The sequence below is a fragment of the Lasioglossum baleicum genome, unplaced genomic scaffold, assembly GCF_051020765.1.
Source record: "Lasioglossum baleicum unplaced genomic scaffold, iyLasBale1 scaffold0055, whole genome shotgun sequence".
Lineage (NCBI taxonomy): Eukaryota > Metazoa > Arthropoda > Insecta > Hymenoptera > Halictidae > Lasioglossum > Lasioglossum baleicum.
The window spans coordinates 325,020-337,561 of NW_027469115.1; the positions used below are offsets into that span (position 1 = coordinate 325,020).

Below are 12,542 nucleotides of genomic sequence, written 5' to 3' on the forward strand. Positions count from 1 at the left end.
TGAGAAGTAAGGAAAGGCTATTATGACTGAGTGCGATGAAGAATGAATACGACGCACTCATGAGAAACGAAACGTGGGATTTGGTGGATAGGCCAGAAAACACTAAAATACTCACAAACAGATGGGTATACAAAATAAAAAGAAATCAAGATGGAACAGTAAACAAATTAAAGGCAAGACTGGTAGCCCGAGGAAACGAGCAGAGAAAAGGAATCGATTTCGACGAGGTGTTCGCACCAGTAGCCAGGTATGAGATGATACGAACTTTATTTGCAGGAGCGGTGGAGAACAAAATGCACGTTCACCACATGGACGTTGTCGCCGCATATGTGCAAGGAGAACTAACAGATACTCTGTACATGCAACAACCAGAAATGTTCGTACAAGCAGCTGGAGAGAATAAGGTATGCAAACTTAAAAAACCACTGTATGGTCTCAAACAAGCGGGACGAGAATGGTACCAAACCTTGGACAAGTACCTGAAAAGTATGGGCCTAACAAATTCTCAAATTAACCCGTGTGTCTATTTAGACAATACTAGAAGCACAGACTTAATAATAATTATTTATGTAGATGATCTTTTACTAGCATCTAGTGATTTGCAAGAATTAATAAAAGTAAAAGAATTACTGAAAAGAAGGTTTGAGATAAATGATTTAGGCAAAGCAACTAACATCCTAGGCATATCTATCCAAAGGAGAGGCGATACTGGACAAATTAAGATGTCTCAACGCAAATACATAGAGGAAACATTAAAGAAATTCGGCATGGAGGACTGTAAACCTGCAAGCACACCATTAGTGCCTCATGAGATATTTAATCAAGAAGACACGGATACAAAAGACGTGACCAAAGTACCGTATAGAGAACTCGTAGGAGCTTTAATATATCTGTCAAACGCCACTCGACCAGATATAGCATTCGCCGCAAACGTCCTCAGCCAATTCAACGAAAATCCTTCCAATTACCATTGGAAAGCTGCGAAGCATGTTTTACGATATTTGAAATATACTACAGATTACGGTATAAATTATTCAGTTACAGGTAAACAATTGGAATTATATGTCGACGCTGATTGGGCAGGAGACGAGAACGGAAGGAGATCTCGCTCAGCATACGTGAGCCTGCTGGCGGGATGTCCCATCAGCTGGGAAACCAAGAAACAAAAATCTGTCGCCCTCTCACCCAGATAGCACAGGACGTCCTCAAGATGTCCATTTCACGTACATTTGAGGTCTGAACGTCCTACGTCCTTGAAGACCGTCTTAAAAACGTTTTGAAAACGTCTTTTTCAGGACGGTCGTTTTACGTCCAAAATAAGACATTTTGAAAACGTCTTTTTAAAGAAGTTCGTTTTACGTCCAAAATAAGACATTTTGAAAACGTCTTTTTCAGGAAGTTCGTTTTACGTCCAAAATAAAACATTTTGAAAACGTCTTTTTCAGGAAGTTCGTTTTACGTCCAAAATAAGACATTTTTTGGGGAGTATTACAGGTCTAAAAGGATAATTAAAAATATACATATACAGGGTGTCCCAAAATTCATGTACTTAATTGAAATGGGAGGTTCCTGAGACCATTCTAAGAGACATTTTCCTTTGCACCAATGTCAACTGCGGCTTTGTTTAGGAGTTATTAACGAAAAACACGGACCAATCAGTGCGCGCCCTGGGCGGCCCCGCCGCGCCGCGCCGACAAGCGAGTGTTGGTGGTACGCCGTGACATCGCAACGAACAAGACTTTCTCGATTATGTGAATGCTCTCCGATTTCAATGAGCTTTGGATATGTGGTCAAGATCATTATTCTGAACAACATTTCTCTTTAGACTTTTTGGCGATCGGCTTTAGTTTACGAGATTATCGCGAGAAACTTTACTTGTAAATCCATGGGATCGATGTACTACTAGCTTCTATCCGATTTCAATGAGCTTTGGTTATGTGGTCAAGACCATTATTCTGAATAACATTTCTCTTTAGACTATTTGGCGGTTGGCTTTAGTTTACGAGATTATTGTAAAAAAAGAGAAGAAGCACAGAAACTGATTGTATTAAAAACTCACGTATTCAGCCGTAAATCCATTTGCTGCTTCGAAATGTGTGTCTTGAAATTTCTCCACACTCACAATCATTGTTCACATTTGTCAACACATAGTTATGCACTAATAATAATTGCCATATCCCTTGTACTGCTGCACAAATCACAACAATCAGGTAATGCAATCACTAGACCGCGGATTTCACGTATTTGTAGCAAACATGAGTAGGTGCATTTTAAGACAGTAGAGAGATTAAAATAATTTCAAAACACCATAGTATTATTTTCAACTTCTTAAAATGATCACAGTGAGAATCAAATATCTGTCTGGCTCCTATCCCTTGTAATAGCGGCAGCCAACATTCATTTTGCATAAAGATCCGTAGTCTAGTGATTAGTTTAAATATTACTATCAAAAACACAGCTAATAGCAACCGATAGCTTTGAATTGACAAGTCTTTGGAGATGTTCTCTCTATCGCGGCTCGGACGACACTGATTTTCCGCAAGATTTTTCTAAAGAATTTAGGAAGGGCATTTAGAGTGTCGAAATTCGAAATGTGCACGCTGTAGCACGAAAACGACGGGACGGTTAGACGAAAAACAGAACGCGAGAAGGACCGCTGTAAGATTTACGGCAAACACATGTTTAGTTTTTCCTGCAGGTTGGTACGCAGAGTCGATGGGTAACTGTTCGAAAACGTCATCCGTCCTTTTACCCAGCAAGGGGTAAAAATGTCAGGTCAGCGTAGCATCCCTATTGTCCTATACCTTCCTTAAGAAACTTTCTAAAAGAAGGACAGACGACGTTTTCGAACGGTTACCCATCGACTCTGCGTACCAATCTACAGGAAAAACTAAACATGTGATTGCCATAAGTCTTAAAGCGGTCCTTCTCGTATCCTGTTTTTCGTCCTACCGTCCCGTCGTTCTCGTGCTACAGCGTGCATTTCGAATTTCGACACCCTAAATGCCCTCCCTAAATTCTTTAGAAAAATCTTGCGGAAAATCAGTGTCGTTCGAGCCGCGGTAGAGAGAACATCTCCAAAGACTTGTCAATTCAAAGCTAACGGTTGCTATTAGCTGTGTTTTTGATAGTAATATTTAAACTAATCACTAGACTACGGATCTTTATGCAAAATGAATGTTGGCTGCCGCTATTACAAGGGACAGGAGCCAGACAAATATTTGATTCTCACTGTGATCATTTTAAGAAGTTGAAAATAATACTATGGTACTTTGAAATTATTTTAATCTCTCTATTGTCTTAAAATGCACCTACTCATGTTTGCTGCAAATGCATGAAATCCGCAGTCTAGTGATTGCATTACCTGATTGTTGTGATTTGTGCAGCAGTACAAGGGATATGGCAATTATTATTAGTGCATAACTATGTGTTGACAAATGTGAACAGTGATTGTGAGTGTGGAAAAATTTCAAGGCATCTGTGTGAAATAAACATACGAATTATTTATCGATTCGAAAGTGAAAGTGAAATTCTGGATCGTCGACTTGACCGCGCATCCCTTAGGCCTTCTACCACCGGCTGTGCAGTTCGTCGACCTGGCCATACGTCCCTTGACTTTCGGTACTGCCGTATACCTGAAGACGTCTGTGCAGTTCGTCACCGAGTGACCCAGTGACACACATTTCGAAGCAGCAAATGGATTTACGGCTGAATACGTGAGTTTTTAATTCAATCAGTTTCTGCTTCTTCTCTTTTTTTACGATTATCTCGTAAACTAAAGCTGATCGCCAAAAAGTCTAAAGAGAAATGTTGTTCAGAATCATGGTCTTGACAACATATCCAAAACTCATCGAAATCGGAGAGGGTTCACATTATCGAGAAACTCTTGTTCGTTGCGATGTCGCGGCGTACCACCAACACTCGCTTGTCGGCGCGGCGCGGCGCGGCCGCCCAGGGCGCGTTCTGATTGGTCCGTGTTTTTCGTTAATAACTCCTAAACAAAGCCGCAGTTGACATTGGTGCAAAGGAAAATGTCTCTTAGAATGGTCTCAGGAACCTCCCATTTCAATTAAGTACACGAATTTTGGGACACCCTGTATATGTGATTGGTCGTGTGAAAATAAGAGACTGGAAGGGTCCCAGTTCCTTTTCGCATGACAAATGACATTTAATAAGAAAGTTTAATTATAGGAAATATGTATAATGTAAATATATATATAAGATCAACTCGCACAATATATGTGGTTTATTAAAGAAGGAAAAGCTTTATTAAAAGGAGAATAATCCACATAAAAAGAGGATGGAAAAAATAATTCATATTATCTTAACGCACGCTTTTCGTTTATATATTATTTAATATAAAAATAAGAACAACTAGAACAAGATGATATATATAAATCAACTCGCACAATATATGGTGTATTAGAATCGCAAAAACCTTTTTAAAGGAAAAAAAAGTCAGAAAATAACATTAAAAATTAAAATTTTTTATTTAGTGCAGCCGCTATCCTGTCCGCCGCCCTTTTGAGCCACATTTGAATGGCGATCTCAGTGTCTCGTCTCGTTGCAACGACGCGTCCCTTTTCTGAAGCACCTTGAATAAAAATTTCTTATTCTGTTAATTTGTACATGAATCATCTTTTATAATAACACTAAAATAAGGGCGATACTTACACATTACGAGGTTGGCGATATTTAATGTATTGAAGCATACTTGACAAAATCGTCAATAAAGTTTTGTAATCGTAAAAAAACTTACAGAATGATTGGAAATGTTCAAATATTAATAACTGTATATTAATTTAGATGATAGTAAAATTAAATCTGAACGAATTTACATAATTTTCCTTAAAACACTTGAGAATCGCCAATAAACAAACGCTGTTCTACAGAGACTGTTTAAGAACGCAAAGTGCTCCTTGAAATCTCTCGACTTTCGATGAAGAGTTTACGCTACTTTACGGGTGTAGAAATAGAAAAAAATATATTGAAGCGCTATTCTTGAGACGTTTAACTACTCGGGTAGTTTGATCGTCACGAGTAGCCGGAAACACATTCGGATTAGATTGGCCAAACTCTGACACACTAATGCTGTCCTAATGATGTACTCGCATTTATGAGACAATGAAAGTTAAAGTTGAAGTTGAAGTTGCTTATTATGTAGTGCTGCTTTCTCCCTGCAGCGACTCCTCGCCGTTGCCGTGGTGATGAGTGACTGAAAATAAAATATATTTTGATTGAAAAGACACAAATTACAGAAGAATGGTTTATAGATATAGATCAGTGCTTCCTTATTTTGGATTTACATACCCATGTTCCTCTGCCTTATATTTATGTATGGAGGAGTTCTGAGAATAGTTTCCTCCTCGGGCGAGTCGACGTTGACGTCCATGCTGAACGATGTCGTGCTCGACCTTTTCCGTCGAGGTCGTTCTACCTCCCACAGCAGACGCTTATTGTGTCCTTCGCTTTTCGGGCCTTACTCCTGGCCTTCATGTAATCGTCTAGAAACATTAAACAGTTATTATTTCAATTGTACATTTATGGCGTATAATAATTATAACTTACCGAAAGTGCTGTTTTTGAAGAGCTTTACAGGATGCTGCGACCATTACGTGCTGTGTCGCGTTAACTATTAGGTTTAGGACATATGAAGGTCAACACTTTTATACTCAGAATTTGATACTCTATCGATCTATATGGTACAGAATAATGTTGTACTGTGTGGCATTCTCGGTTTATACATACAATGAAATTGTTTAAATTGAAATTGATCAAATTAATTGAACAAATGTAGAATTTTTAGCAATTCGAATGGAGTAATAGGAAAATTACAAATTTTTCGTCGATTTCTAGTTTTACACACTTGTAGGCTTTATCTTTAATATTGAAAATTTGTAAGGGCCCCAAGTTATACTGTTCTACTAGAAAAATGCCCAATTGTGAAGATTTGCACGGCCTCTCATAAAAATCTTTTAAAATCGAAAACTTTCTAGCAACTGCTTGACATACGTTATTTGCGATTATGACATTCTTTAAGAGAATTATGCTACCGTCGTTTAGGCAGCAGCAGTTGTCAGGCTCAGTAATTTTTAATATGAAATTACTGTAAATAATTATTTTATACTGTTTGGATACTTCATAATCTCCTATTAACGGACCTTCTGAATGTTGCTTCTCAAAAATTGGATATTTAATATTTTTCACTTTTCCTGCAGCAAGATTACATTTTTCGGTGTATCGTTTAACTATTTGTTGTAATGGTGTAACGGGTCCTGTTCCCGGTTTTGATTAAATCTCGATCTGGATCCGGATCTGGGTTCCCTCCGTTGCTGATTAGCTCGCCGCGCCAGGATTCGTATACGGCGGAGAGAATAGTCGGGATTAGGAGGTACGGGGTGCGTAGAAATAAAGACACGTGGAATTTTAGATTAACGTGCGCTCGCTGCCAGCGAGTTTCATTCTACCGCGATCGCGAGAGTGCGGGGCGCAAAATATGTTTACGATGATCGCGGTGCTCGGAGATCGATTACGACGCGAAATCGGTCGGGAACGGAATCTTTTTGCCGGTGTAAACATTTATCGGTGTACAGAAATGTACGGCTAATGCAAGTGAACAGAGTTCGGCAGGAGATGCATTGTGGGGTGGTGTATGACAGTGAACAGGATTCAGCTGGTGACACACCGTGGCTGCGGGAAAGAGTGGCGACACGCCGTGCTCTCGGAGTCAGGATTCGGCTGGTGACACACCGTGGCCGAGGAAGAGAGTAGCGACACGCCGTGCTCTCAGGATCAGGATTCAGCTGGTGACACACCGTGGCTGCGGAAGAGAGTGGCGACACGCCGTGCTCTTGGAGTCAGGATTCGGCTGGTGACACACCGTGGCCGAGGAAGAGAGTAGCGACACGCCGTGCTCTCAGGATCAGGATTCAGCTGGTGACACACCGTGGCTGCGGAAGAGAGTGGCGACACGCCGTGCTCTCAGGATCAGGATTTCAGCTGGTGACACACCGTGGCTGCGGAAGAGAGTGGCGACACGCCTTGCTCTCAGGATCAGGATTCAGGATGTGATAAGTGACATACCGTATATCTGGAAGAGTGGCGACCCGCCGTGCTCTAGGAGCTGAGTTCTCACGGCCGGCTTCGAGGTGTTCGCTAGGCGAAGTTAGCTCGTTGTCGACAGCGTGGGAAACCTAAGTAAGTCATTTGCACATACTTACAATGGAGAAGTTTGACTGGAACGTTTCCTTACACGGTTTGTTGCTTGGTCAATATCTGCACCATGAATGCCGAGATGAGCTCTCGCCGTGGCGGCTTTTATAGCTCGCGAATAGTGGTGGGAGTGGTAGCGCGGTGCGGTGATTCGCGGATTGTTTCTAGGCGCGGAGGTGGCGCGACGCGGTCCGTCTCAGCGCGACGACGGGGATACGGCGGTTCGTTCCGAGAAATGAACGACGGTTGCTCTCGGTTTGGTTATAACCGGATTGATCCGGTTTACGTTCTGTATAGTAACAGGCCTGTACGGTACAGGTCTGTTACAATGGTTTATCGTTTTTCTGATACAGTGTAATATTGTTTGCAAAAAATTTTCAAATTGGAAAGCGCTAAAATTATCTACCGGTCCATTAATCCTAACGTCCTGTGTTATGTGCAGAAGATTATGGACATTATGCGTGATGTGTTTTTCACCGTACAGCTCTTTAAAACAAGTGACAAAGTATGTCATTAATTCTGACGCGTAATCAATGAGATTAAAATGTCTGGATGTTGATAATATGGTCATTGCTGCATGCAAAGTGAGAAAATTAAAATATCTACTTTTACTGATATTACCTAATAAAACTATTGGGCCGGTGTAAAATAGAAATTGACGAAATTCGGTTGCTTTCCAACTTTTCACTTCGGCCAAGGTGCGAGGTTTTCTATTAAATTCTGTCGGAATATTTTTGGTCTGCTGAATAAGTGCATTTGAAATATTTTAAATTTTTAAATTTGATATTTTTGTCTTAGGTTCACCACAACACCACAGATTAACAACTAATTTCCTCGTAACACCCAAGCAAACTAGATGCATATAGTCCAAAGGGAATGAATCGACCATATTAATTCCCGGGATATTCATTAAAATTGATGAGCCAGCATGATGCTCTAACTGACTTTGCGATCTGAACTCAGCGTCTGTTCTCAAACAGATATCCTTTACATCAGGGAAACACATTCTACTTTGTTTTAAAGCTCCTTCAGCCTTGCACTTAGTGCACGAAAAGTATCCCGTATGACCTTTTATACATTTAATTTGTGCCTTGGCAACAGCATCGCATATGAAATTTTTAATTTCCAAATAATACAATTTCCCCTTAATTAAAAATCCGTTGTTGGCTATTTGCACTGTATCCTGGACAAAATCACTGAAGAAAAGGTTGGGATCTGCAGGCTTATCGTTATCATGATATATACCAACCATACCAACATTTTTATCACCCGCAATGCTACACAGAATGGGATAAACCTGACTTTTAGAACTTTTAGCCAATGGCAAACCATCTATATTAATGTTGACTGGAATAATGTTGTTGTCGATTGAAGAAATGTCTACATTTTCAATTAAATTCAATATTGTATTTTGTAAACCAAAGTGATAATATTCTCCCGGGTCTACCTGTTTTGTTTCTACATTTCTACAGGTCCTTAAAAGAGTCCTAGCGTCTGAAGGTAAATTATTCGGAATTGGCATTTTTAAAAGAGAAAGCAAATCGTTAATTGCACAATGAGATATATTGCGCTTTATAGGCCACTCTGCTAGCAGAACATTAAAACTTTCATTTGCAAGACTTTCTGCGGAATTGTTACTGGAATTCGGTATTTCAGGTTGAATGTTTTCTACGAAAACTTCACTATCAATATTATTAACAAAATCTGAAGAAACGATATTAGACGACGAAGAATAATGGATATTTGCCGGACTCATATCTCTATTTGCAGATCTTATATTGGATGAGGTAGAATTTGGTATTTCAGGTCGATTCTTTCTCATTCTGTCTGTGACCACCAAATATCTCATGTGTGTGCTATTGATCACATCAGTTGTCTTGAATCAGTGTGCTGGTGTGCATACGGATGCTAGCTTGTACGCACAATTCTTCTCGCACGTGTCGAAGATTTCCGTTCCCAGAGATCACACGACCTCAAGATGTCCTTTCCGTCTGTGAGCGAGTCTCGCGACGTAAATCAAGTTCAATAAAGTGCAGTGTTTCAACATTAAAGGATTACCAGAGTTCTTTACATTCTCCTCATTCCCCTCAGTAAACTTGTACACTCTCTGTAAACTCGTAGTGTGTGTGTATGATATTGTAAATTGTGCTAGAGCGTTTATTCCAGTATAAGTACGGTGTTATGAACAATTATAGTGCAGGATAAGGATTTGTGGACATGTGTAAGAAGAATTTAAAAGTGAAAGGGCATTGACCCCTTCTACTCGATAATTCCATAGGGCGGATATTAGAAATGCCCTTGTGGATTTTAACGAGTAGGTAGGTTCAGTGTCATCCAACGATTTTTTAAACATTTTCACCTCGCTGGGGCCCCAAATGAGAACCAAGGTATGCATGCATTTGTCACTTGATACGAGACTGTCGCGCGCCTGTGTGACGTACGCAACGTATACTTTTGTTAGAAGTGTTGCAGCATTTTAGGCGGATTTTTAATTGTTAATAACTAAATAACGAAGCCGAAATCGCAATTTTTTTATTCTTCATTTTCGTCTTATATTATCGTCGAGAACCACCGCTTAAATTTTCTCCCACCTGTAGGTAAACACCCTGTATAAGTCAGGCGTGGGCACGGGTGGAGCCCCTCAAACGCCTGCTTCCCCCACCAAGCTTCCTTTCGGTGGCTCCGATGCACGAGGCCTGCGCACTGCTTGCGACAAGCGAAACGCGTCCTTCCTACATAGTAACGACGGATGCTGGTGGGGGACAGTGGGCGCTACGGTGGGGACAGTTTTGCCTCAATTGAGGCAAAATTGCCCACGCCTGATATAAGTAAAAACCACACTGTTTAAAATGATTTCTGGAGAACACTGGAGGCGCGTCTTTATACTTCGATAGAAACGCAGGAATGGCAAACGCTCAGATCAAAAACAGAAGAGCAACAGCACGTATAGCATATATTTTCCGCGGCATGGAACCCTCGATCCTCAGTTGTTCATATAGGATTGTTGCTCTTTTGTTTCTGATCTGAGCGTTCGTCATTCCTGCGTTTCCATCGAAGTATAAAGACGCGCCTCCAGTGTTCTCCAGAAATCATTTTAAACAGTGTGGTTTTTACTTATATACATACCCATAATCTAACAGTGAGTATTAGCATTGGTGTTATTTGTTCGAGTTAGTGTTTTTGCTTATGCCCTTCTACTACGTTTGTTTCATTGATAAAACTTAGAGATCCCCATTTCTCGTCTATACATATAAATACACGTGGTACGTGAACCGTGTACATAGTACGAATTTAAGGATCCGTGCAGACGGATCCGTGTACACGTTTTCACGGATCCTTAAATTCGTACTATGTACACGGTTCACGTACCACGTGTATTTACACGTGTATTTTAGTACACGTTCAAAACCGTGATCTCTACTAAAACTTTCATTAATTTTCGTACATTTTTTTAAAGATACAATTTCTCCGGTTGCTGCTGGAAGCTGTTGCTGTTGCTGAAGATATTGCTTTGCGATTGCTGCCGCTGTTGCTGTTGCTGTGGGCCGAAGTTGCGCGTAAGTATATACAGTGTACATATATAAATATATATTTACACAGTGGGTGTACAAAGCATTCGTACACCTTCTAAAACCGAATAACTTTTTCAAAATTCGACCCAACAGCTTGAGTTTTTTTGAGGCGTTAGAAAGATTACTTTACTAGCTAATGTGCAAATAATTGTTTTTTGAAAAAGTAAAGATCAGGATTTTTAATTTTTTATCTGTGCCTGTTCCGTTACCGAAAATTGCAGTAAACGGAGGATAAAGGGATGTGGTGAGGGATCGAAGAGAAAAGACGTGTGTTGTTAGATGGTTGATGCAAGATCCTTTATTTAATTCCTCTCTTTAATTAATTGTATTTATATCGTAATTATTTGTTTAAATTCGTCTCTAAATTTGACCGAACTTTACAATTCTTAGGTAATACACATACAATGGAGGCGGCACACTATTTGAAAGACAGCAGGAGAACATGGACTGTTGTTCAGTTTGTCAAGGATGGAACTGTGGAAGCGGTGCCAAGTAACTGGCTAGAAGGCCATAAGTGTTACTGGCCACCGCTAAAGAAGTCAAAATTGCTTAATGCAATAAAAAACACGGAAACACCTCGAACAACGTGGGATCAGTTTTCAGTGAAACTTTTTAACCATAGCATTTTCGGTAAATTAAAATAGTTATATGTGTACACCGTACATCTGTTCATCTTGAGCAGAAACGTGCCCAAAAGAGTGCGAAAAAGTCGTATTTGGGCTGTTTGTGACGGCATCAATTGAGAACGGTAGAACGTAAAAAGCTTCGGTTTGAAACATTAGGCGCGGCGTATCTTCGAGAAGGTATTAGAGCAAACCGCACTCGAAAAAGTCCATTTGATCAAAAGTTATAAGCAGAAACGTGCCCAAAAGAGAGCGAAAAAGTTGACTTTTTTCACTAATGACGTCACAACTTTTGAACCAATAGACTTTTTTGAATGCGGTTTGTTCCTAAACCTTCCCGAAGAAACGCCGCGTCTAATGGTTCAAGCCCCAGCTTTCTACATTGAGCCGTTCTCAAGTGATGCCGTTACAAACATACATACAGACAGACAGACATGATTTTATTATAAATAGAGATAGAGATAGAGATAGAAATACAGGGTGTCCCAAAATTCGTGAAAATCCCGAAAGGGGGTGGTCCCTGAGACCATTCTAAGAGACATTTTCCTTTGCACCAATGTCAACTGCGGCTTTGTTTAGGAGTTATTAACGAAAAACACGGACCAATCAGAGCGCGCCCTGGCCCGGCGCGCCACGCCGCGCCGGCAAGCGAGTGTCGGTGGTACGCCGTGACATCGCAACGAACAAGAGTTTCTCGATAATGTGAATCCTCTCCGATTTCGATGAGCTTTGGATACGTTGTCCAGACCATGATTCTGAACAACATTTCTCTTTAGACTTTTTGGCGATCGGCTTTAGTTTACGAGATAATCGTAAAAAAAGAGAAGAAGCAGAAACTGATTGAATTAAAAACTCACGTATTCAGCCGTAAATCCATTTGCTGCTTCGAAATGTGTGTCACTGGGTCACTCGGTGACGAACTGCACAGATGTCTTCAGGTACACGGCAGTACCGAAAGCCAAGGGACGTACGGCCAGGTCGACGAACTGCACAGCCGGTGGTAGAAGGCCTAAGGGATGCGCGGTCAAGTCGACGATCCAGAATTTAACTTTCACTTTCGAATCGATAAATAATTCGTATGTTTATTTCACACAGATGCCTTGAAATTTTTCCACACTCACAATCACTGTTCACA

General features: G+C 40.5%; 1 protein-coding gene and 1 pseudogene across 2 annotated transcripts in view; both read right to left on the reverse strand.

Annotated features, from left to right (window-relative positions):
• LOC143219559 (uncharacterized) overlaps positions 1-12,542 on the reverse strand; it is a 280,642-nt gene that overhangs the window by 256,815 nt on the left and 11,285 nt on the right. The window lies entirely within an intron of this gene.
• Positions 7,409-8,101, reverse strand: LOC143219581 (uncharacterized; annotated as a pseudogene).